The sequence below is a fragment of the Canis lupus genome, chromosome 14, assembly GCF_003254725.2.
Source record: "Canis lupus dingo isolate Sandy chromosome 14, ASM325472v2, whole genome shotgun sequence".
NCBI lineage: Eukaryota > Metazoa > Chordata > Mammalia > Carnivora > Canidae > Canis > Canis lupus.
The window spans coordinates 38,398,939-38,426,445 of NC_064256.1; the positions used below are offsets into that span (position 1 = coordinate 38,398,939).

General features: G+C 40.5%; 1 long non-coding RNA gene across 1 annotated transcript; it reads right to left on the bottom strand.

Moving 5' to 3' along the window:
* Positions 1–461: 461 nt before the first annotated feature.
* LOC112670593 (uncharacterized) lies at positions 462–27,507 on the bottom strand. The gene is made up of 5 exons (XR_004804506.2): positions 27,373–27,507; positions 14,235–14,339; positions 4,549–4,848; positions 3,870–3,963; positions 462–840 (listed from the first exon to the last, which is right to left on the bottom strand). It is a non-coding gene; the product is annotated as an uncharacterized LOC112670593 (long non-coding RNA).

Genomic DNA, 27,507 nt, shown 5'->3' on the forward strand with positions numbered 1-27,507 from the left:
TGTCTAGAGGGGATGCCGGATGTTGAGCAGAGATGTGTTCAGTGCTACACAAGAGAAGTGCAGGCAGGGGGCACCAGGGGCCCGAGGGACCAGGAAATGTTCCCTGAAGGATCTAAGATTTCAGCTACAACCCAAAGGGTTAGCAGGAGGCAACTGGGCAACTCACCACAGCAGGGAGTGGGTGAGACCTTCAGGGTAAAAGAAGAACCACATGGGAACAGTCCTTAAGGACGAGAAAGGCATGTCGAGTCCTGCAAGCAGAAGAAGCCTGGCAAGGCCAGGGCAGAGTGGTTTGGAGAGATTGTTCACCAGTGTGGAGACAAACAATGGATTCAGTGTTTGGCCCAATGACTGGGAGGCGCCATATGCTATGGAGAGGAGATGAGGATAGACGAGTGGCCAAAGATGGGTAAAGGGTCAAGGAAAGACTTGTTTCATTTATACATTTATTTTCTGCCTTTATTTATTTGTTTGAGCAGAGCAAAATATTTCCTTTCTGCTCCCAGCCATCTGCCTTTTGTCCAAGGAGAGTGTAGTCAAACTCGGATGGGTGCCTGGAAGTGGCGCAGAGTGAGACAGCATGTTTTCCATAGGAGTGAAGGAACCAGAAAAGAGGAGGAGGCTGAAGAAGACACAGGAGTGAGGGGAGTCACGGGGGTGTGTGAGATGGGAGAGTGAGAGCACCAATCCTCAGCAAGGCCTCAGGTCCTTGCAGGCTCCGGGGGACAGAATTGGCAGGAAAGTCTCACCAGAGAGATGAGTTGTGCCAATTATTCAATGGCCTGCAATCATGAAACACTGGTATGATAGTTGGTACCTGCAGAGGAGGCTCAGGGGAGGCTGTAATTCAAAAATGAGATCGATTAGTTGAGCTCTTTGATGAGAATCTGATTGACCTCTCCCTCCATTCAGCCGAGCCCTGATCACCCTATAAGTCACCTTTCAGGAAAATTGATTTCACTTGCAATTGAAGGACTTTCAACAGGGAAGGCACAGCCTGCGAGTGCAGAGCTGACGGTGAGGAGCCCTCTTCCCTGCAGGAGAAAAGTCTTTTCTGCCTCCTCCTTCTGCTCCTGACAACTGCTGATCCCAAGGACAGCTTATGGGGCTGTTCTCTTCCTTCCAACGGTGGGAGGAGCACCAGATCCCCAATGCTTCTGTTCCTATTACAGAATAGCTCCGCCAACTTCAGTATATTACACTGTGGACGAGTGTATGTTCTAGACACATAATTATGCAGATGCTGTCAACATGTTAGACACTGAATTCTCTTTCAAAAGGGAATGATGGTAGCTTCTCTATGTCTCACAGCCCTTTGCTGATCTACTTGTTATAAAGCTAATCATATTTCACTTATTTCTCTCTTTTTTTTAAAAGATCTTATTTATTTATTCATGAGACACACAGAGGGAGAGGCAGAGACACAGGCAGAGGGAGAAGCAGGCTCCCTGCAGGACTCGATCCTGAATCTCCAGGATCATGACCTGAGCCGAAGGCAGGCACTCAACCACTGAGCCATCCAGGCATCTCTACTGAGTTCTCTTCTTTCCCTTTTTTTTATCATCCCCAACATTCTGTAAATTTTCCAAGAGCATAATTTTTTCCGAGATGAAATTCTTGACTCCTCCTTTCCCTTTATTTCCATATTCCATCAGTCACCAAGTGCTATGAATTTTATCCCTCCTCTTTTGTGTCTTTATGCCAGGGTGACACTCTGTGTCTTTTATCCCTGCTAACAGATAAAGTTCGGCCAGAATGAGGATTGCAAGTAAGACGAAGTGAGCAAAGTGATGCAAAAATTTTAAGGGAATGCCCCCCCCACCCCTTCAGCCATCAAGATAAATAGTATTTTAATGCAATATCTTTTTAAAAATCAATATTATGCAAAAAAAGTCTATTATGAACAAATGCCAAATTTTAAATAAAGGAGTGCCTTGCTGAGTCACATTAGAGCCTGAGGCAAAAGGGAAATTCAATAACAACCAATACTATCTTTATTTAAGATTTTGTGTTAATAAAAAGAAAAAAAAAGAAAAATAAATAATTAAAATTTTGTGTTAAAATGCTATCTTGGTGACTGACGCTTTGACACCCCTTTAAATTTTGCACCCAAGGTAACTAACTTAACAGCCTGGTCCTAGGCCTGGCTCTGGCTGGAAAACTCCTAGACTGTTTAGGACAGCATCCCCGATTTGCTTTTAGGTTTAGCAAATGCCGAGGACCGTAATCTTCTGTCTAGAACACCATCCTTGCCCCTTTTCCATCTCCTCTTTTACAGAATGCTTTAGTCAGACTAAACCATCGGGAAGTCCCACATATTCTTTGCCTTTTCATACCTCTCTCTGGTGTATATGTTAACATACACCTGCTGCTTGGAATGCTCTTCTGCCACTTCATAAATTCCTAGTCATTCACCTGACCCAATGGAACCATCACCTCTCTGAGCCTTCTTTTACATCTCTAATAAGAATTTACTATTTACTTCCTCCTTCCACTTATATTATAGCACCAAAGACACTGCATGGCTGCTATTTATTTATTTATTGGTGTATTTTTTTAATTGGTGTATTAAGAACAAATGCTTGTCTTAAATTGGTTCTAGATTGCCCTTAGGGAGAGAATTGTCTTTACATCCTCTCAGAGGGTGCAAGCCATTTTTACTTAGATATTAAAGGTGAGGTGACTCTGTAACGTTGGACAATCTGGCGATAGACATATTTTCATTTCCCAAAGGACCACGAGTTCTCTGAAGACAGGGACCATGTCTTTTTTTATCCTCTAGTAGGCATGTGGTGAGCTTTCAATAACATTCGACTAGAATTTGGGCTCAGTGTGCTAACACTGCTTCTATCACCCCAATCCTACTGGTTGTTGGTGGTAGATGTACATGAACGGAACAGAAGAAACAAAACATTACTATTAAGAGCTGTTCAAAAGACAATTTCTCTCTTTCTTCAGATTTTTAAAAAAATGTATTTGAGAGTTAAGAGACTAGGGCAGCCCGGGTGGCTCAGCGATTCAGCGTCGCCTTCACCCCACGTGTGACCCTGGAGACCCGAGATTGAGTCCCACGTCGGGGTTCCCTGCATGGAGCCTGCTTCTCCCTCTGCCTGTGTCTCTGTCTTTGTCTCTGTCTATCTCTCTCTGTGTCTTTCATGAATAAACAAATAAAATCTTTTAAAAAAGAGAGACAGGGAGAGAGAGAGAGAGAATGAGTGAGAGAGAGAGAGAGAGAGAGAGAGAGAGAGAGAGAGAGAATGAGCGCATTAGTAGAGGGAGGAGCAGAGGGAGAAGCAGACTCCCCACTGAGCAGGGAGCCCTGAAGTGTGGCCTTGATCCCAGACCCCGGGATCATGACCTGAACCACAGGCAATCACCCAACTGACTGAGCCACCCGGACTCTGCAAAAGACAAATTCTTTTTTCAAAAACTAAGACCTATGTGGAAAAATAAACAAATGTGAACTTGTGGTGGAAGTATAGTTAGTGATAAGGTATATAAACCTTGCAGCAGAGCGGGAGGTCTGGAAGCCAAAGAGACAAGAGGCTGGTTAAGAAGAGGCTACCAGTCTGTGCTCTCTCTCTACAGAGGCAGAGTTAATTTGAGGTGAAAGGCTTTTGGGGTGTAGGAAAATAATCACTGCACTGCTTTCAGTGGAATTCTTAGGACCACAAACCTATTCTTTGGAGGAAGGAAAGGGTTTGCAGCTGACTATTCTCTTTTCCCCTTAGAAGCCACTGGAAAGAAAGAAAAAAAGGAAGGAAAATGAAGTCAGGTGACTCAATCAAATCTCCTTGTAAACAAACATACTAATGATTCGCCTCCTGGAAAGGAAACAAATGGATACTTATTAGTGAGAGAGCACTTACCTGTGAAAAACTTTTTAGCAGGATGTACCTGGTCAATCTAGGATGGCTTATGACAAATACAGGTGGAATGTAAGGATTTATGGGGCACAGCTCCCTGGAAAATGACACGTAAACAATGTAACTATGTGAGCATAAAACTGAGATGTTTTATGAGCCAAGTTGTTCTTTTTGCTTTAGTGATGACAATGCACATGATTTAGCGATCTCATATGTTAAATCTGGACGAGAGCAAATTCTAATGTAGCAAGAAAAGATCCAGAGAGCCTCTTTCATGGACCAGGGTCTCCAGGATTCACCTGTACCGCACAATTACCTGTATTCTCAAAATTATTAGTAACTCTTGTTACTGGACAAGATCTCTAGCTCCTGTGAGTCTGATTTGACAACCTAACCCTTTGTGTTATCTTATCTTCAATATCTAAGTCTAATACACAGTTTATATGTTTTTTATTTACCATAGTTTTTAGAAATATTGCTTTAGGTGAGATATTTATAAAGCCCTGGAGCCTGATACATACTAGAGCACTTAATAGCTACTAGTTTATCCTCCTTGTTCTGTAGACATGTAGGCTTCTCTCCATTATGCTGATAGAAAAATAGGAGAAAAAGAGGGCACCATGTGGTGGTGGCATTTGGGATAGAATTGAAAGATTTCATAAAAACACTCAAGATGAAGGACCTGTTGAGTACTTAAGCCTTCTTTTCCTTTTTGGAGATTTTTTTCTATCAGGAGCTCTTCTCTGCTTGTGCCTAGAGAAGTTCCAAAAAGAAGTCCAGGGAACACAGTCATGGTAAGGCTATAAAGGTCATCCGTGGAAGGTCGAGGCTCACTCAGGTAGGGTGCCTTTCCTCATTCCATGCCTCTCAGTATGGAGCACAGCTCTCAGATCCACAAGCTCAGATACCTGATTTGTTAGTGCCTCAAGACAGAATCCATCTTGAAGGGGCGGACTCACGTTAACCACGCAGAGGCTGAAATCTGCAAACACAAGCATGCATGTATTTATTTATTTGAAAAATAAAGGGAACAGGAGACATCCTTGTCTCTGGAAGGCACATTCTCTATAAGCAGTCTATTTGGAAAACTAGAGTCAGAAGGTCATTTGGTGAGTAGGCATTCATTCCAAAAAATTTATTTAGTCCCTACAAGGGATACCTGAAACCTTTGGGAACAGAGGTTACAACAGTCAACAATATTTACAAATCCCTGCCCATGGAGGGGGCACATTCCTAAGGCAGAGGAGCCAAGAAACAAACAATAGTTAAACCTATCTCCAGATAGAGATAAGTCCTATAGAGAAAATAAAACAAGCTGAGGAGATAGAGTATACTGGGTGACAAGGGGAAGGCATGGTAATTGGGAAAGTAAGACAAGAAAGAGCCAGCCACAAGAGCTGGAGAATTGGCAGGTGCTAAGGTCCTAACACAGACAGAGTTGGCCAGTTTGAGGAACAGAGAGAAGGCCAGTGTGGCAATAGGAAAGTGAGTGAGGGGCAGTGTGGTGGGTGACAAAGTAGAGAAGGAAGGTGGGCTTCAGAGGCTATGACTAGGAGTTCGAGCACTGTTCTATGTGCAGTTGGAAGCAACTGGATGATTTCAGGCAAAGGAGTGACTTTACAAACGACTGTTTGGCAGCTGAGTGGACAAAAAATGGGAGGGCAGAGAGAATGCAGGGAGACCAGTGAGGAGGCCATTGCAGTGGTCCCAATGGGGTTTGGGGTTTGGGGTAAGAGCCATGGTGAAGACAGATTCAAAAAACATTTTGGAGATGTTGTTGATAGGGCTGCTGGATGTATAGGAAAGGAGAGGATCAAGTATGCCTCCTGGGTTTGGATAGTCAGAGAAGGGGTATTAATGATGCATGTTTTGGGATCCCTGGGTGGCGCAGCGGTTTAGCACCTGCCTTTGGCCCAGGGCGTGATCCTGGAGACCCGGGATCGAATCCCATGTCGGGCTCCCGGTGCATGGAGCCTGCTTCTCCCTCTGCCTGTGTCTCTGCCTCTCTCTCTCTCTCTCTGTGTGACTATCATAAATAAATAAAAAATTTTAAAAAATGATGCATGTTTTTATAGTGTAGAAACCTGCCACATTAGCCTGCTGAATCTCTCTTTATTTCTGCCTCCAAGACCAGGGAGATGAGCCAAGACTGTCCTTCTCTGGGCACAGTGGGGGTGAAGAGGCACTGCCAGTGTTGCCTTTTGATCCTCTTTCCTGTGCAGCCATTCAATTCATTCACCCAGTCCTAATTACTCACTTCCTGCATGGCTAACACTGTTTTAGGTCTCAGGACTATAGCAGCAGGGAAATAACGCCATCAAATATCGCCAGTGCTTTGGGAGAGTTTGTGCTCTGTGGAAGAGAGCTAATCCCTATCCTCTCTCCTCCTTACCTTTCCTTACAACCTCTCACTTCCATAGAGCTTCTAATAAAGCTTTCTTTGGGTCTTTCCTCCATCAATCTGCCCTCCCCTCCAACTCTTCCACCACCATCCTCCCTCCACACTGGGCAGAGCCTCAGCAGGCTTCTGTAGTTGGTTCCCCCATGAGCCCTCCTGGTTCTTCCCCTACCTCCCAGCTGTGGACATTCAGCTCTCATGAGTCTTCCCAGTCCAACCTGGCAAATCAAAGACTGATCATCTTGCAGATGGGGTGAGGCTGGGTTTTCTTCAGACATGATCTAGGAGATGAGCGGAGGGACTACAGGAAGCTGCTGAAATCACCATGAGTTCATGAAACCATGGGGATCCCAAAACACCTTTACTTCTGTGTCCTTAAAAAGCCCATCTCTCTCCTGCATCACATCAGAGCAGTGATTGATGTGATTAGCTCATTTTTAGAATGGGCTCTCCTAGGCACTTGTTCCCGCCCTCTTCTCATTCTCAATAAGAACAAGTCACTTTATATTTGTATAACATTTTGCAGGTTAAAATGTGCTTTACCTATTTGATAAGATCTCACTTCATCTTTAAACAACTGTGGGCAAGCAGATAGTGTAGATACTGACATGTCCTCTGAACATGTGAATGGCTTGTCTGAAGCCACAGAGCCTTTCAGTATAGTGATATATTTACTGTGGCCACATTACTCTTTTACTCAAAGCTTTAAAAAGAGCATGTTCTTTAACAATGCCCATATGTGATATCTCTAAATATGGAAAATATCCATAATCTGAATGTATGTTGCCCATGCTTGCTTTCTCAAAGATATATTCCTGGAAACTATCTGATAAAGTGGATCCAAGTTTCCCATAGAAAAATGTAATCTCTGAGAATTATGTTGTCAGTGACCCAGTATCAACAGAGTCATAGATTAGAATCAGAGTGTGTAGGAAAAGTAGTTCTATCAAGTAGAAACTTCTAAAGCAATCTGATTCACCACTTAAGATGATAAATAATGGGGGTTTTAGAGCTAGAAGGAACTGTGAGGTCATCTAATGCAGTTCATTTATTTTGCAGATAAGGTCCTTGAGACCCATACAGGCAAAATGAATCCCACAAGGTTATGTACATATTTAAATCAGGGAAGGGACGAAGACCAGAAGGAAGTTTCTGGTTCTTGCCTGGTACTCTTTCCACCACTCCTCTTGTCTCCACTTTATTATTTTTTTTAAAGATTTATTTATTTATTCATGAGAGGCAGAGACATAGGCAGAAGGAGAAGTAGGCTCCTAGCAGGGAGCCCAACTCGGGATTCAATCCTGGATCCCAGAATCATGCCCAAACCAGAGGCAGGCGCTAAACTGCTGAGCCACTCAGGCATCCCTCGTCTCCACTTTAAAAGTCCTAATTCTACCCACATTCATTATTGGAAGAATCCCGGTGTGTGAGGGTGGCGATGGGGGAGGTTCTTGTCTCAATTCCTGGTTCTTTTTAAAAAAAAAATTTTTTTTAAGATTTATTTATTTGAGAGAGAGAGGGAGAGAGAGAGTGCCCACATGAGAGGAAGAAGGGGCAGAGGGAGAGAGTACCCAAACAGACTGTGTAGCAAGTGCAGAGCCTGAGGCAGGGATTGATCTCAAAACCCAGGAGATCAGGACCTGAGCCAGAATCAAGAGTCAGACTCTTTAAGAGATCTAACCACCCAGGTGTCCCCTTTTTTCAAATCTTGGGATATCAGTTACATACAAAGGCTTTAAGTAGATGGTTAGATGAATTTTGACAAGTGTATACATCTTAAAAGACATTTCTAGGAGTTGAACTGGTGGGTAATAGGATAGATATATAATATGAGAGTTTCAGTTTCTCCACAATCTCACTTGTATGCTCAGTCTTTAAAATTTTAACTATTCTAGGGATGTATAGTACTATCTCATTACAGTTTTAATTTATGTCCCTGATGATTTTCCATCTTATTATGATCAATTTACTATTGCATGTACATAGAATAATTTACACATTCAACCAAATGAATAAACAAGCTAAAGAGTGATAATTTTGTTAGTTTCCTTAGAATTGAGGGCTTACACAGGAAAGCTTGGAAACCTTTTCTTTTCCTGAACTCTCTAGGCAAGATTCAACTGATGATTTCTTTTCGGTCAGCAAATTATTTGTAGCAAGCAGATAGATTCAAAAGCACACCATTAGTGATTCTTTCTAAAGTAGTTGTCCTAGCAGTTAAATATTTGATGATTTCAGTGAGGACATTAGTTATAAAAATTTAAGAGGGCATCAATGGAGTATAAGGAAAGTGTGGCCTTTGATGTTATAGAGAATTAGATGTTTTAAAGATTTTATTTATTTATTTATTTATTTATTTATTTATTTATTTATTCATGAGAGACACCGAAAGAAAGGCAAAGACATAGGCAGAGGGAGAAGCAGGATCCTCACTGGAGGCCTAATATGGGACCCGATCCCAGGACCCCGGGATCATGACCTGAGCCAAAGGCAGACACTCAACCACTGAGCCACCCAGGTGCCCTGAGAATTAGATTTTGATCCTGACTCAAGTTTCAGTTTTCCCACCCATAAATTGAAGACAAGGATACCTACTGTAGTTGTTTTTTAGGAATACTCTAACAAATTATACAAATGTGGTGGCTTAAAACAAATCTACATCTGTGGAGTTCAGAAGCCCCAAATGGGTCTCACAGAGTTAAAATGAAGATGGCAGCAGGGCTGCCTTCCGGCTTCTAGAAGCTGCCTACGTTCCTCAGCTGGCGACCACTTTCATTTTTATTCATGGCTGAACAAGTATTTTCCCAGGCTGAGGTCCTAGGAGCACAACTGGCTACAATAATAGCAATAAAACAGCATTTCTCTGGTGTCAGCCCCAGTCTGCAAAATTATAAGGCCTCCAAATCTGCCCCCTCCCCCCCACAAGAGGCTTTCCCTCCTCTGTTGATGTGCTGGCAGCCTCAGCAAAGCTGTTAACACTAAGGCCAAGTCCTGAGCCAAGTCTCTGTCAGACCCATGCACACCTAACCTTCTCTAGGTCTCCACTTCTGTTACCTGCTGGGGGTCCCAGGTTGGGGTTTCCACAGTCATGGCTACCACCCAAATGCCAGTTCTGCGTGATTGTGCAGCTCACCCAGGCCTGGTCTCCACTGAAGTCACTGAAGCCATACCTCACTATCCACCCCTCATCTACCCCTTTGACCACACTGCACATCTCCAGAACACAATTCTTCCCCCCACCACAGTACCTGTGCATGTCTATTACAACCTTCCAACAGATGGCAGTCTAGAGCCTTGAGGAAGGTTGTTTTGTTTTGTTTTGTTTTTAGTATAATTGACACACATTATATTTGTTTCAAGTGTACAACATAGGGACTCAACTTCTCTATACATTATGTTTATGGGAGTAGCCGCCATCTGTCACCATACAATGCTATTATAATACCATTGACTAGGGATGCCTTTTCTAAATCACAAAAAGATATTGGAAGGACTAGCAGCAGTGTACCTGCCACGGAAGAGCCTTGACAGCTTATTATCTCTCTCTTGCAACATGTGAGACAGATGCAGCCCTGCAGATCCTGTGCTTTCAAGCCTTGATATCAGCCCAAAGGATCCAGAGAGCAAGTGCTAACATCAATAAGCATGAAGGTGCCCAGCATGTACTTCCCCCCCAGGCTAAAGGAGAGGAGTACCACCTCCCAAGTGCCATCAACCCCTCTCTGTCCCTCTAGAAGAAGGAAGGCCTCTGGCTGGAATGCAGGCAGGATGACACTTCGTACTGTCGCTCTCTGCCCTGCCCCCAGCTGCCAAGGGCGCTGCCTCTCAGACGTATCCGGGTCAGAGGATGGTTTCCTTTGCTCAAGGGAGCAGAAGCTTCTCCCTTTCTACTCTGTGACTCCATAAGGCATGGCAACCAAGGGGAGCCTGTACAGGCCTTAAAAAATGACATTCAAGGGTCCCTCAGGTGGCCTTGAATGTGTTCAGAGTGAAACCAGAGGCCTTGAGAAAGCTCAGGCTGCCTATTTGGATAGAATGAGTCACACGGAGCAGAGGGTGTGAAATATTCAACAGCTCAGCCCGAAGCACTCTGATAGTTTAAATGCCAGTCACTGCCCCAGGAAGCAGCATGTGGGGGTGGCGGGAAGTCACAGACCCTAGGGCTCTGGTGGTCACCAGTTCTGTCAATTAGTGCTTGTGTGGGTGGTTGGAGCGGGTGACACCAGAGGAAGATGATTTCTGCGAAGGACCCAGTCTGTGGGGGGAATGAGCTGGTTTAGTGACTGATAAATAAATTAATGATGAAGTTAATGATGAAATTAGTGATGAACCAGCCATGAACCAGCAACTCAGCAAACATCAGCAAAGAGATTCCTACAATGGAAAAGCCTTCCAGAATTTCTTCCTCCTCCTTCTTCCCAGGACCAGGAGCTGATGAAGATTTGCAGATGGTTCATACACATGCACCTGCTCAATGGAAGTGAGGGGTCTGTGAGATCTCTGTCTTCTTATGTCATCTACACTGTTGTCAGAGAGCAGTTTTAGGAAGATGCCTGTGTTCTCGATTTTCTAGCTTTTACTCTGAAAAGGCTCAGCTATTTCACCACTTTCTAACCACTGCTTTCTGGAAAGATGAATAGCTATAACAGTGATATAAATAAGTATAATAATGGTAATAATGATATAGTAATATCATCTGACTTTCTGTAAATCTGACTTTCTTAAAATCTTTGCTATGCATCATCCCATCTGGAGCTATCTGAAGCATTAGGGTGCTGTGGAGAAACGTAAAGTACTTTGTAAATAATTAAATACCATTCATCGCAGTAGAATTCTTTAAAAACAACAACACTTTTTACATAAAAAACCCCACCATACTCTGAAATTTAAAATATATTTTTTAAGATTTTATTTATTTATTTATTCATGAGAGACACACAGAGAGAGGCAGAGACACAGGCAGAGGGAGAAGCAGGTTCCCTGTGGGTAGCCCGATGTGGGACTCCATCCCAGGACCCCGGGATCACTGTCTGAGCCAAAGGCAGATGCTCAACCACTGAGTCACCCAGGTGCCCCTGAAAATTACAATATTGTTAAGATAAACTGAGAAAACTTTAGTAAATAAGTGAAAATGCCTTATTCATGTTAACATACCATTTCTCTGCCAATTGATCGAGAGCCTGAACAGAATCCCAATCAAAATCTACAAACTGATTCTAAAAGTTATATGGAACTTCAAAGGATCTAGAAAAATGAAAATGACTTTGAAAAAAAAAGTTGAAGAGCTCAGATATTCTGATTTGAAGCTGTAATGTCAAGCTACAGTTGTCAGGATAGTAAGTGCATCACTGGCATATGGATTCATCCTGGTAGTAATTCCAAGGGAAAGTAGCCTCGGGCTATGTTAAGGGCTTTCACGGTAAATAAGCCACCATAAAATCTGTTAACACCAGTCCTCCCTTTAAATTGTCCTCTGTCTTTTAAAAAGGTTGTGCTAAACTGAAAGGAGCAGAGCAAACGTTTCAAAGCAGGTGGATCGAAAGGGCCCCTAACACACTCCCTAGGCAGCAACAAAGAGTGTAAGATTGACATTTAATTGCAGTAACTCCTTCACAGAGTCATTTTATGACAGTGGTCTTTCTCTTGACCTTTTAGCCCACACACAGTCATGCCCCACCACCCACCTCATGCCATCTCACCCCCTGGCAGGAAACTTTACCCAGGAGATTTTTTTCCCTTACCCTTTTAACAACTGTGTAATTAGTACATAATCTAAAAGGTTAAGAACCACCTACATTTTTTCTTTAAGATTTTATTTACTTATTCATGAGAGACACACAGAGAGAGGCAGAGACACAGGTAGAGGGAGAAGCAGGCTCCATGCAGGGAGCCCAATGTGGAACTTGATCCTGGGACTCCAGGATCACGCCCTGAGCCAAAGGTGGACACTCAACCACTAAGCCACCCAGCCATCCCATCACCTACATTTTTATTTACTTGTTTTCCAAAAGAACAAAGGAGGTACAATAGTTAATTTTTGCTGCTTGCCTTCTGGCTATGAGGTAATACTAAAGTTAAAGTTACACATTTGCAGGTTAATGGTGATTCACTCTCTTCAAACAAGTAAAAGTAGTTTGTACTTTTTGCCATTTTTGCTTTTTTTTTTTTTTTGCCTTATTTGGTATTGCCTAAAAACCACTGATGGTTATGTAATAATGGGCAAGTTCCCTTACCCTGAGGAAGGTCACATCCTTAGATATTGAAATGGGCTGTTGGGACTCCTGGGTGGCTCAGCAGTTGAGCATCTGCCTTCAGCTTGGGGTGTGATCCTGGGTATGGAATCAAGTCCCACATAAGGCCCTCTGCGAGAAGGCTGCTTCTCCCTCTATCTCTGTCTCTCATGAATAAATAAATAAAACCTTTGAAAGAAAGGAAGAAAAGAAAAAGAAAGAAAGAAAGAAAGAAGAAAGAAAGAAAGAAAGAAAGAAGAAAGAAAGAAAGAAAGAAAGAAAGAAAGAAAGAAAGAAAGAAAGAAAGAAAGAAAGAAAGAGAAAGCATTCCCCTAACTGTGGACCCTCAAGATGCATAGGTCAGGGTAGAAGAGATTCCTTAGGACATCCTGGGGCTGCAATCAATAACCTTCTGTGGACCTAGCCACCCTGGCCATGATGTGATGGCTTTCTCAGGGGAAAATGTGTGTGTTTCCGCCTCAGGAGCTATGCCATTAAAGGGCTCTAGTGTTGGCCTGGAGCATCTAGAGTAAACCAGGAGTCAGATACTTCTTCTTAGTGACCCAGGACCCAAAGCTCATTCATTAGTGGTTCAGCTCATCAAAGCCTTTTACGTGGATGGCTCAGACTATGGGGTCAAAAGATATCAGTGGTGAAATCTGCCTACGTCACCACAGATGATCTGACAGTGGGTGGAAAGAGGTTATCAGGTAACTGGCTGGCCCATTTGTAGGGATCATTTTTACCCCAGAGAGGAAGCTTTGAAAATGTTTCTGATGATAGTTTATGGATATTATCAGCAAGTTTGTAAACCATACCAAAAAGTTGTGAATTTATAAGAAAATCAATTAAAATTCTTTTCAATTGACTATTAGCAACAAGTAAATATTTAAAAGCAATAATTTCATCGATTTTGTAAGACTTGTGAGATGCTGTCGTAACCATGGATGCTGGTCAGCTGTTGGAAGTGTCAATCTGTGAGAGGATTTACATGTAGGAAGCATTGAGGGGCCTGGCTGGCTCAGTTGACTCAGTTGATTGGACATCCAACTCCTATTTTCAGTTCAGGTCATGATCCCAGGTTCTGGAATGGAGCCCTGGGATGGATGAGCTCCCACTCATCAGAGAGTCTATTCTCCCCTCCCTCTACCCCTCCCCTGCTCATGCTCTCTCACTCTCCCTGTCTCTCAAATAAATAAAACTTTAACAAAATAAAATAATGTTGGAAGCATGTGAGGTGCCTGGTTGGCTCAGTCGGGCTCTTGATGTCTGGCTTGTGAGATCTCTGGCTTTTGTGGCTCTATACCCCACTTTGGGTATAGAGATTACTTAAAAATAGAAAGAAGGAAGGAAGGAAGGAAGGAAGGAAGGAAGGAAGGAAGGAAGGAAGGAAAGAAGGAAGAGAAAGAAAGAAAGAAAGAAAGAAAGAAAGAAAGAAAGAAAGAAGAAAGAAAGAAAGAAAGAAAGAAAGAAGAAAGAAAGAAAGAAAGAAAGAAAGAAAGAAAGAAAGAAAGAAAGAAAGAAATAAAGAAAGAAAGAAAGAAAGAAAGAAAGAAAGACTGGAAGGATTTGTGAGTGGTGCTAAGAGAGTGCATGATGAATACATAAAATGACTGGCTGGCTTCAGAGGCCCAGGCACACAATATAGGTCACCACCAGGCAACACTCTGGTTAACATCCCAGATCAGTATATCCTGACAGAGCCTTAAATTCCAATTCCAACTGTCTGTCCCCACTTACAGCCAGCTGCCCTTCCATTCATTGCTGTGGTAAATGTCTATCCAGGGGTCTTTCTGTTTCAGCTATTGGCCTGGGTGCTGGAGACAGCCCTCAGCGAAGTCCTGGCTGATGTGGGAAACAAAGGCAGAAGAGAAATTATTAAATTTCCTTACTACCTACAGCCCATTGACAAGTCCTTGAAACGGGCAGAGTGACCTTCCTCTAGGGACTCAGCAGACTCCATGTGAATACTTTGCTAAGGGCAAAAGGCAATCTTAGCCCGACCAACCCTCCAGGATCCTGTAGGTCTATTTTAACATGTGGAAATTTCTTTGGAAGCTCCCCTTTTCTCCAAAATACATGTTAGGATCATCCTCCAAATATATGACCTACTAATATACATCTGAGGGGGTCTCATGACTGAGAGTTTACTGAACAATAACAAATGAGCTTTCCCAACAATAGCTAGCCCCCTCAGGGTCCTAGAATCTTGTTTCCAAAATACCTTAGAGGTTTGTTTTGTCCCTGACCCCCTCCTAACTTGAAAGTCTATATGGGCCACTCTCATGATCCCGGTGCAGCTCTTTCTGCCCACGGGTCCTGTTTCCTTGCTTTAATAAAACCACCTTTTTGCACCAAAGACATCTTAAGAATTCTTTCTCGGCCATCAGCTTCGAACCTCAACATCTTTCCTACACCACTGACCTCATGTAACTTCTATTTGTAGCAGAACAAAGCAAACAACAAGCAAATATAGTAACATATAACCTAATATCAGGAGGTGATGGGGCTATGGAGAGAAATAAAGCAGGGCAGTAGGGAGGGGCATGTCATCTTAGTATAATCAGAGGAGGCCTCCCTCATGAGGCCACCTGGAGACAGGCCCTGAATTGGTAAAAGGATTCTGAGCAGGAGTGGCCAGTGAAAGGCCCCATAGTGGCCCGGGGAGCTGTTAGGAAACCACTGTGACTGGAGTGAGGTGAGTGGATGAAAGAGCCCTGGGAGCTACAGTGGAAGAGATAACCAAGAGCAAGGTCAGGTAGGGCCTAGGCAGGCCATGGTGAGACACTTGGATGCTATCTCCAGTGAAGTGGAAGTCATTGGAACGTTTTGAACAGGAGAGTGACCTAATCTGTTTTACTTTGTTTTATCAGTTTTCTGGAAACAGTTCTCTCTGTTTGCCTTGAAAGAATGGCTCAAAAGTGGTGGGCGAGGTCAGGACAGGGGGTCTGGTAAGACAGTCGTGACATATCTTGTGGAAGTGTGAGAGTGGAGATGATGTAGGAAACAAGGCAGAAGGAAATGTAAATACAGTGAAATGTCCTTATACCTGCAGCCCATTGACAAATACTTAAGGCAGGCAAAGTATAATGTTCTTCCTGGAAACTCCCAACTCTCTTAATGTTAATGCCTTACTAGAGGGAAAAACAACCTTAGTTTGACAATAGCCAGGCCTCCGGTAACCTGTGAGTCTTCTTTAGCATATGAAAATCCTTTTGGGACTTTCCCCTGACCCCAAAGTATATCATCAGTTGCTCCTCATAATCCTGGGGCAGCCAGGGGGGGTGGGGGGGCGCATCTCAATGCTTTAATAAAAACCACCATTTTGCACCAAAGACATTTCAAGAACTCTTTCTTGGCCTTTGGCTTTGGATCCCAACAACACTACTCAAAAAAAAAAAAAAAAAAAAAAAAAAAAAACACATCAGAGATGATGAGAAAGTATCTGTTTTGAAGCTGAAGCCAATAGGAGTTGCTGTTGGGTTGGATTGGATTTGGTGATGGAATCTGGGAGAAAAAGTGTAGAATGAGTCTACAGTGTTTGACCCATAAATAAGCAACTGGTAAATACAGGAAATGGGTAGGGTTTGAGGAGAAGCAGGCTTTGAAGGCAAAGGTAAGAGTTATTGACAGGCTGAACTTGAGACAACTGTTAGATGACAAAGTGGAGATGTCAAACAGGCAGCTAGATGTGGAGGCTGGGGCTGGGGGAGAAATTAGGGATGAGATATTAATTTGGGAATCATAGTGTACGGATGGTATCCAAAGCCCCTGGGCTGGATGACATCACATAGGGAATGGGCTTGGCTACAGAAGATCATGGCCCAGCACTCTCTAGTGAGAGATCATGAAGGTGAGGGGGAGTCAGCTGAGATTAAGAAGGAGAGAGAGCAGGAAGGTCAGAGGCAAGCCAGAAGAATGCAATTCAGATGAGGGGGTTTCAGCAGGAAGCATGGTGTGACCAACCTTGGCAATTACAGGCGAGATGGATGAAGACTGTGAGTCTACTGAACAGTAGATTTGGCAACATGAGGGAAAAGAGTTTTTTCAGGGTACATAGTGGGAATAAAACCTGATGGGAAAGAAAATGGGATGGGAGGAAGTAGAGACAGTGCATATAATCAACTCTTGAACTTTCCTCTGACTAGAAGCAGAGAAATCAGACAAAAACTGGAAGTCAACTGGAGCCAAGAGAGGACACTTTGAAAAATGGGAGATGCTGTGGCATGTCTGTCTGCTGATAGGAATGATTCAGAAGGACAGAAAAAAAGTGATGATGCAAGAGTCCAGATGAATTCTAAAACAAATAACCCAGTTATTCAAAGCTTTTGGATTCCAGGATGTATGCTCTCTTCCTTCCTCGCTTGCTTCACTAACACCTGGGGTGTAAATTGGTAAGGGTCCCAGATGTAGAGTCAGGTAGATGACGACAGTAGATAATACCTGTATCCAGATGTTCCAGTTTCTCTTGTAAATTATGACCTTATTATATCTTGACATTTAGCAACAGGATTTTACATTTATGTTTACATTCTTCAATCTATTATTTAAAAAAAGAATCTCTTAAAACAATGAGAAAAGGTGAATTGGACTGGTGCAGGGTGGATAACTCAGGTTTCAATAGTGACACCTAGTGGCAGTAAATAGCACTAGCTGAAAAGAATTGAATTCCTGACCGCCAGTTTCCTGGTTTTTAATTCCTCGGGTGGTAGTAACTGAGACGGACCCTTAGTATTAAATAAACGGCCCCAAAGTTTCTTGGAGTGGTCCGAGGAGGGAAAGCTCCAGAAAAGAGAAAAACCTATTTGCCTGGTGGATAGGATGGGGGTCGAGAGTCATAATTTAATTTGAGTAACAAGGATAAACTATTCATCTTCTGAGCTTAAATGCTGTTTGAGTAATTTGGGGGACTGAGTTCTCCCCTGACCTGAATTTTCTGAGGAGTGGTTTGGGCTGTTACTTACAATTTTTTTTTGCTAAATAAACTGAAAGGAAGGTTAGAGTAGACTGGCCAACAGAAAGTCTCACCTTATAACTTTGAACTGTGGTGTAAGGGCAGCAGTCACAGGTGTTCACTTCCGGTGAATTTTGGTTGGCTCCTAATTTATAGCCAAGACCCCCAGAGCTACAGTCAATTTTATTTTATTTTATTTTTTTATGTTTATTTATTCAAGAGAGTGCGCTCGCGTGGAGGGCGGGGACAAATGGAGAGGGAATCTTAAGCAGGCTCTGCACCCAGGGTGGAGCTCTACTTGGGGCTCAATCCCAGGACTCTGAGATCATGACCTGAACCGAAAGAGTGGGTTGCTTAACTGACTGAGCCACCCGGGTGCCCCACAACAGTCAATTTAAAAGGCAGCTTTAAATTTCATCTTTTTTGCCAATAGCTCGATGCTGCAGAATGTCCTCAAGAATCTATAATTCCCCAGATGCGAGAGCCCATGCAATTTCATTAGTGTCACAGGCATATCATATTCTCAGTCTTTATTTTAAATAATGAAAAGAATAAACTGTGCAAATAGATGAAAACAAAGGGAGAAACTCACACAGCTGAAAAAAGGTTTCTACCCTGAAGTATTTACCATAATAATATCATAAAAGATCATGACACAGATGGGAATATTACAAGGATTAGGAGAGAAATAAAATTCATGGGTTGGGCTTGCAAATCAACTTCTTGTTTGGATTCTGAAGCAAAAACAACAACAAAAAACCATGAAGCAAAGCACCAGTAACTCTAAATTTGCAGTCATTTGGTTTTCAAGCACTTTGTGAAAGCAGATTTCTTCCCATCCTATTCCAGCCTGGTATTTATTTTCATGTTAGCTCTGTTCTTGGCACCTTTATTTATTTATTTTTTAAAAGATTTTTAAAATTTATTTATTCATAAGAGACACACACACACACAGAGGCAGACACAGGCAGAGGGAGAAGCAGGCTCCATGCAGGGAGCCTGACATGGAACTCGATTCCGGGTCTCCAGGATCAGGCCCTGGGCTCAGCTAAACTGCTGAGCCACCCGGGCTGCCCTGTTCTTGGCACTTTTAATGTGTAAGGAAAAATTTATGTTTCCTTGGAAACTCTACATTGTTTATACAAATTCCATCCCATCTAGTAGAAGTTCAATTGACTTCCTTCTCCTACTTTTAAAAGGGGTCAGTTTTGCCTTTATTTGTACATTCATTTCAATATTCCTGCTCTTTAAATATTTCATTTTTCAACTTCTCCTTTAGACTGGTTGTAAAACTCTTCCCAGCTTCATGAATAGAATAACACCCTTTGGGGCACAACACAACACACTTTGGGGCAGCCCTGGTGGCTCAGCCTGGTGGCTCAGCGGTTTAGCGCCACCTTCAGTCTAGGGCCTGATCCTGGAGACCTGGGATCGAGTCCCATGTTGGGCTCCCTGCTTGGAGCCTGCTTCTCCCTCTGCCTGTGTCTCTGCCTCTCTCTCTCTCTCTCTCTTTCTGTGTCTCTCATGAATTAAGAAAAAGAAAAAAAAAGAATAACACCCTTTCACTTTATATCTGTATTTATGTCATGATGCTACTCTACTTAGAAAACATCATTTTTGAAATTACCAAGTTATTTTGAAAATAATCTTTTTGAAAATTATCAGTTCCTATCTTTTTTCTAAAAGTTCTTATGTTACTTCCTTTTTATATTGCCTTATTATATTTTATATAATTTTTTAAGTTGCCTTAAGTGCTTTATGAAATAAGTTAGGGTATAAATGAATAAAGAACAAGTGTTTAACAATCAAAATGTTGGTTTGCTTGTTTTTTTAACAAGCAAAATGTTTAGGTGCTCTTTAAAGTTCTTTCTTTGATATTCTATTCATTTGGGAATAGGAAGTTCAGGGTAAAGCTTTTTGCCTGATATGATTTTTTTTTTATTGTGACAAAATACATATATAACATACAAGTTACCATTTTATTTTATTTTATTTTATTTTATTTTATTTATTTTTTTAAAAGGTAATTCCAAGCTTTAACACATCTATAGTGATTTTATTTTTTTAAGATTTTATTTATTTATTCATGAGACACACACACACACACACACACACACACAGAGGCAGAGGCACAGGCAGAGGGAAAAGTAGGCTCCATGCAGGGAGCCCGATGTGGGACTTGATCCGGGGTCTCCAGGATCAGGCCCTGGGCTGAAGGCGGCGCTAAACCGCTGAGCTACCTGGGCTGCCCCACAAGTTACCATTTTAATCATCTTTTAAGGCATATGCTTTTTTAAAAGAAAGATATGATAGCTCCCTGAAAAAATACAGTTGATCTGGGGAACAATGATTCTTAGCCACGTCCCAAGTTCAGAATTTGATACCCCCTGATTTGCCATTGGGGTGCCCCCATTTTCATGATTTGGAACAAAGGGCTTTAATATCATGCTGTGGTTGGGAAGACAGCATTGGTTACACCACTTCCTATTGTCACTGCTGGAAACCACAAATGCTTGATTTAAATAAATTTTTGAAGACAGAATTCAGCTATGACATTTCTTGTAATAACTATGCTTCCTGTGACAATAGTTAGGGGAAAAAAACAGAGTAAAACTTCATGCAGGAAACATGTGATATATGCTGACTGTTGGCTTTGCTGAAGGAAGCTGGGAAAAAATGAGGGAAGGACTAGCTTGCCATTGGCCAGGGTTTAATCATTTGTGTAACTCAAGACAGAAAAAAAGTCTTACTGGTTTTAGAAAAGACTGTTTTATGATCTGTCAAAACTGAAGGTGTTTTCACTGCCTAGGACAGACCCTTCATCATTGTCATCATTGTCATTATTATTTATGAAGAAACTGAAGTGTCAGGACACTCTGAGACACAGGATGGACAAAGGATGCTACTATCCCTTTTTTCATTGACAAAATAGAAGACTGAACTTTATCCCAAGATCATCTGTACTGCTCCTGCACCTCTGCTTGAAGGAGAGTGTCTTAATTATCTGAATAGTCCAGAGCACCAGAATTTCAGGCATATGGGGGTCAGTCACATAGCGATGGGGCTGTCCCGACTCCAGGCTGCCAAAGTGAGCAGGAAACTGTTCCAAAAAGGAAAGGTGTTCTGAAAGCTTTCATTGCTTTCTTTGGGACAGAAAATGTGAACTAGAAGCACTCAATCATAACTCTCAAAGACAATGATGGATGAGATTTTTTCTTTTCCTTAAGAGAAATATTTTTTTTAAATAACCAGTGCAGAGGCACCTGGGTAGCTCAGTGGGCTAAACATCTGCCTTGGCTGAGGTCATGATCCCAGGGTCCTGGGATAGAGTCCTGCATCGGGCTCCCTGCTCAGCGGAAAGGCCTGCCTCTCCCTCTGTCTGCTTGTGCTCTCTCTCTCTCTCTCTCTCTCTCTGACAACTAAATAAATAAAATCTAAAAAAATAAATAATGAAAAATAAAAGAGCAGTTGTTCCTAAACCAGAAGAGGAGGCTGCATAGAAGAAAAAGATATCCCAGAAGAAACTGAAGAAACAAAAGCTTATGGCCACAGGAGTAAATTCTGCATAAAATACATGCAAATGAAAGTAAAAGAAACAACAAAGCAAAACAGAAACAACCAGAATACAGAAAACTTACAGTTTTCCTACCAACCCAAATTTTAAAATTTGGTCATTCCTAATATGAATTTTTCCCCTAATAGGATCTTTTTTTTAGTGGCTCAGTTTTATCACTGTAGGATAAGAATTCTATCCCAAAGAAGTAATTTTATTTATTTATTTATTTATTTATTTATTTATTTATTTATTTATATTTTATTTATTTATTCATGAGAGACAGAGAGAGAGAGAGAGAGAGAGAGAGAGGCAGAGACACAGGTAGAGGGAGAAGCAGGCTCCATGCAGGAAGCCTGACGTGGGACTTGATCCCAGGTATCCAGGATCACACTCTGGCTGAAGGTGGCGCTAAACCATTGAGCCACCCAGGCTGCCCCCAAAGAAGTAATTTTAAAGATGGGAAAGTTTATGCACTAAGATGCTCTATGCATTATCATCCATATTAATGAAAGAAAAATTAGCCTAGGTAAAAAATAATATTTCCCTATTCAAGAAAATACTAAAGGGTTATAAGAAATTTTTATATATATACAATGTCATAGTGCTTATAAAACAAGTGAAAAGAATATATAATTATAAATGGATTATTAAAATTATTTTAAAAACATGTTGAAGAATAACATAAAGGAATTAATTTCAATATTAATGGGAATGTGTTTATTAGAAATTTAAGTAACTTTTTCTTTTTTTAAAAGATTTTATTTATTTATTTATTTATTTGAGAGGGACAGAGCATGAGCTGGAGGAGGACCAGAGAGGAAGGGAGAAGCAGGCTCCCCACTAAGCAGGGAGCCCAAAGCACAATGATGTATGATGCATGAGGCTTGATCCCAAGACCCTGGGATCATGACCTGAACTAAAGGCAGATGTTTTACCAATTGAACCAACCGGGGGCTCCATGATTTATTTTCTTTCTCTTACCTTTATTTTCTTGTTTTCTTTGTGATAAAAATAAAATATTATTTAAAAAACTAACATCTTGGAGTGCCTGCCTGCCTGGCTCAGTTGGAAGAGCATGTGTCTCTTGATCTCTGGGCCATGAGTTCAAGCCCCATGTTGAGTATAGAAATTACTTAAATAAAAACAAAACTTCAAAAAAATTTAAAAGCTAACATTTTATCTTTGTTTACATTTTCTTGTTACAAACGTCTTCCATAAACTGCATATCCTACTTAGAAATGCAGTGATCCTATGTGATAAGCAGAGCATGAAATACTAGTCCCAATTTACAGAAGAGGAAATTGAAGCTCAATGATTTGTCCAATATTACACTTGTCCAAGTGTCTGCATAATGGATGCATGAAAGTAGATAATGGTTTTATTTGTTTGTTTGTTTGTTTGTTTGCTTATTTATTTATTTTTAAAGATTTTATTTATTTATTCATGAAAGACACACAGAAAGAGAGGCAGAGACAGAGGGAGAAGGAGGCTCCATGCAGGAAGCCCGATGTAGGACTCCATCCCAGGACTCCAGGATCGCACCCTGGGTGAAGGCAGGTGCTCAACCATGAGCCACCCAGGCATCCCTAGATAATGGTTTTAAATGTTCATGAAACTTCATTTCAAATTATGTCCATGAATTCCTTATGATTAAACCTGTCCATCAAGTTATTTGAATTATCATCAAACAGGAAATGGCAAGACTTATATGAACAAAGAGCAACCTCTTAACAAATAATTCAACATTGTGGGCTCTCATGTCTTATCTCATTTAATTATCACAACTTTATATGGTGGGTGTAATTATTCCCATTTAATAGGTAAGGAAGTTGAGTTGAGGCAGGTTAAAGAATTGCCCAAGTTTGTACAGCTAATAATTAGCAGCTGGAATTTGATGCTAGATCTTTTGACTCTAAGCTAAGAGGTTATTCTGTTACATGATAGCTACCCATCATAGCCACATGTCTTCTCCTCTCTTCTTCCAAAATACTAGTACTTGGGTTTCCATTATCCAGGCTTATTCCTCTCTATTGAGGGTGATTCCCCTAATCACTGAAGCTGACTCAGAGCCCAGGATGGTTCTGGCATTGGGAAAACATAGGTTAAGGAGAGTATGACCAGCAGTTCCTGCTGACCTGTTTGGTATGGGGCTTGAGGACCTGAACTTGTGGCTTCTAGAGCTACTACAGCCTTTCTCATGCTACCAGGACCTTTAGAGACTCTACTCATCTTTTTATCATCCATGACCTTATTCACTGGGGGCCTCACTTGTAGAGTATATCAGGACCTAAAAAATAATTTTTAATATATTTTAATTATTTAAAAATTACTAAGTACAGGTAATAAGGAATAATTGCTAATACTAATTTATAATTAAGTGCAAAATTTTAAAGTTTAATATAGTTATAAAAAGTAGTATTTATTTTTGAAAAATACAAGCCAAATGTATAAAAACAAATATTAATCCTCTCCAACTTTTCTCCATTCTTCACACTCGAGGTAACTGAAGTTAATAGCTGATATAGAATCTTATACATATACACAAATATGTATAGGCTAATTCATCGTTTGATATTTACAGATATAGGATCATAGTGTGCATATTCGTCAGCAATTTGTTTTTTTCACTTAATAATATTTCATATAGCTTTCTCCAGGTCAATGGATATATTTATTTGGATATAACTTTAGTTGCTATATCAAAGGGATTACAAAATACAGAAATTTAAATGAGACAAAGTTTTATTTACCTAGTCAACTTGATTGGACTAACACAGCTATTATAACTATGCCCTGTGAGCATAAACATGAGGTAAAGGTAAACATATTTGAAATATATATGGAAAGATCAAAGTCCTTAGCAGAGATATAGAAGCTGTATAAATTTTAGAATGAAAAAATAGTGATGCCTGGGTTGAACATTTGCCTTTGGCTCAGTGTGATCTCAGGGCCCAGGGATTGAGTCCTACATCGGGCTCCCTGCGGGGAGCCTGCTTCTCCCTCTGCCTATGTCTCTGCCTTCTCTCTGTGTCTCTCATGAATAAATAAATAAAATATTTTTTAAAAAACTAAAAAATAAAGTAGTATCTGAAATTGAAAACTCACTGGGTATGCTTACTGTCAGGATGGAGAAAAGAACCAGTAAACTTGAAAGTATATCAACAGAAATTATCTAAAGGACAGAGAAAAAAAAGAAGACTAAAGGAAAAAAAAAGCAGATTCAGAAATCTGTCAAAAGTTTGAAAACACATTTCATTGAAGTTCCAGAAGAGGTGAAAAATTTGGCTTAGACAAAAATTTTGAAGGAAAAAGATGGCTGAAAACTTCTAAGAATCGGTAAAAAGACATAAATTTAGAGATTCAACAAGATCAGCCATCCCCAAAAGGGATAAATTAACATATAACCATTCCTAGACATTGCCTACTCAAATTGCTGTGGAAAAAAAAAAAGGAAGAAATATCTTAACAGCAGCTAGAGAAAAAGGACACATTACATACTGGGGAATCACTATGGAATTCTCATCAGAAACCACGAAGGTTTTCTCATCAGAAACCACGGACAATGGAGGAACATATTTAAAGTGATAAAAGAAGACTTGTCAACCTAGAATTTTACAGCCTGAAAAAATTACCTTCCAGAATGAAGGTTAAATAAAAGACATTTGTGAAGGAAGAAAACAAATGGAATTTGTCTCCAGCAGCCCTACTCTAAAAGAAATGTGATAAGAAGTCCTTCAGGCTGAAGAGAAGGGAGCCTACAAGGAAATCTGTATCTTTAGGAGTAAAAAAAAGCAACAGAACTGGTAACTATCTGTTAATATAAATATGAAATATACTATATATAAACAAAAAAAATTTTTTTCTTCTGGAGTTCTTTAGAATATGTGTGACTGTTGAAAGCAAAAATTATAACATTATCTAGTGGGGTTTTCAGTAAATATGCATGCGTTACAAATGACAAGTATAACATGAAGGTCAGTGGAAGGGCAGTTAAAGGAAATATATACATGGTTGCAAGCCTTCTATGGTTTACTTAGTTTGGTAAATATTAACTCTAAGTTGTGTTAGTTTAGAAAAGTATACATAACTCTAGAGTAATTGTTAAAGGGGAAAAATATGAACAGATATAGTCAAAAAGCCAATAAACTAAAATCGAATATAAAAATGTTTCTAATAATCCAAAAGTAGGCAGAAAAGCGGAACACACAAATAGACAAAAACAGAAGGAAAAAAGAGATTATAATAAAATGATTTAATTAATAATTAATAATAAGTCTTAAAATAAAAGATTAAAATTTAAAAATCTTAAAATAAAAAAAAAATCTTAAGATAAATAAATCTTAATAATTTAGATTTAAATCCAACCCTGTCAATAATTACATTAAACATAAATGGCCTGAACATGCTAATTAAAAGATAGACATTGTCAGACTGAATTAAAAAACATGGCCCAATTCTATGTTACTTATGAGAAACTCATTTTAAATATGACACATACACAGGTTAAAAGTAAAGGACAGATAAAGATACACCATGCAAACACTAATCAAAAGAAAGCTTGAGAACTTACACTAGTATCAGACAAAATAGATTTCAGATCAAGGGGTATTATGAAGGACAGAAATAGTATCATATACAATGATAAAAGATGAATTCACCAAGACAACAATCATAGCTGTCGATGTAGCTAATAAGGCTTCAAATTGCAGGAAGCAAGAATTGGCGGAATTACAAGGAGAGAAAAAACTCCCCCAACCCTAGCAGAATACATACATACTCTTTTCAACTACACAAGAAACATTCACCAAGATAAACCATTTTCTGGGCCAGAAAACAAATCTTAACACATATAGAAGAATTGAAATCATACCAAGTGTGCTTTCTGACCATTATGGAATTCAAGTAGAAATCAATAATAGGGGACGCCTAGGTGGCTCAGTAGTTGAGCCTTTGGCTCAGGGTGTGATCCCAGAGTTCCAGGATCGAGTTCCACATTGGGCTCCCTGCATGGAGCTTGCCCTTCTGCCTGTGTCTCTGCTTCTCTCTCTGTCTCTCATGAATAAATAAATAAATAAATAAATAAATAAATAAATAAATAAATAAAATCTTAAAAAAAGAAAAAAAGAAATCAATAACAGAATGATATCTAGAAATCCAAAAATCTGTAATTGAAAATTTAATAAATATCACTTGAGTGTTTTCCCAAAGTTTTAACAAGCAAATGCCCATGTATAAGAGTGTTTGTCCTGGAGAGAACTTTTTTCTTCAAAGGTGGTTTGGAGGACAAATGAAATTCAGGAATGATCTCTGGTACAAATATCCTAGAAGAGGGAGTATATTAATAGAAATAGCATGAGGTCTGGGACTAACTGTGTGATATTAAGGAAAACACTTCACCTCTGTCTCACTTCCTTGTAGTAGAGTCACTACTGAAGACTCTAATGTCTGAATATTGGACTTCCAATCGTGAGGCCATCACCTGCTCATGTGTAATCTTGGGCAAATTAATTGACTTCCCTCTGCTTCAGTTTCATCACTGGTGTAATAATAATAGTAATAACAATAATAGTAATAATAATTCAGGTCATTGTATGTCCTGATTTTTCTAAGACAGTCCTGGCTTATGTTTGTTATTTGGCTATAATTAGTAATAGGGTCCTGATTTTGGTGTTAAATTATATGCTCACTCTAACAATAGTACCTATATATTAGAGAGTTGTTGAGAGGATTGAGTTTGTCGTTATGCATAGTGTTTTATTTATTTTTATTTTAAAAAGATTTTTATTTATTTATTTGACAGAGAGAGAGAGCAGAGGGAGTAGCAGGGAGAGGGAAAGGGAGAAGCAGGCTCCCTGCTGAGCAGGGAACCTGATGCAGGGCTTGATCCCAGGACCCCAAGATCGCAACCCAAACCGAAGGCAGATGTTTTGCCAACTGAGCCACCCAAGTGCCCCATGTGAGGTGTTTTAGAATGGTGCAGGTAGTCAGGCTCATATCCATCTTTTCAGTATATCTGAGTGCCTGCTGTGGTCCAGGTGCTTTCCTAGATGCTAGGCTATGGTGCAGACACCACACCAGAGTTGGGGGCCTGGCATAGTGGTGATTAAGTGCAGACTCTGATGCGAGACTACCTGAGTATGAATCCTGGCTCTGCTTTCTATTAGCTGTGTGATTTTGAGCAAGTAATTTTAGTTCACACCTGTCATATGACTTGTTTGAAAACTGAATGGGTTAATATTTACAAAGCACTTAGATCAATACCTGGTACATAGTAAGTATTTGTTAAATAGAACTTATATTACAAATGTTAGGAAGATTAAATGTGTTGGTATATGCAATGTTGATATGCATTTATACTGGATATTTACCTTTTATTACTAAAGTTTGTCTGTTCTGGTGTTTTTCTCAAGACAAAGGAAATCTCCAAAGGTGAATTGATGGCTCTTCCACTTCTAGAGACAGTAGACTTCCAGGAACTTTTAGAGGACTTTTTTTTTTTTTTT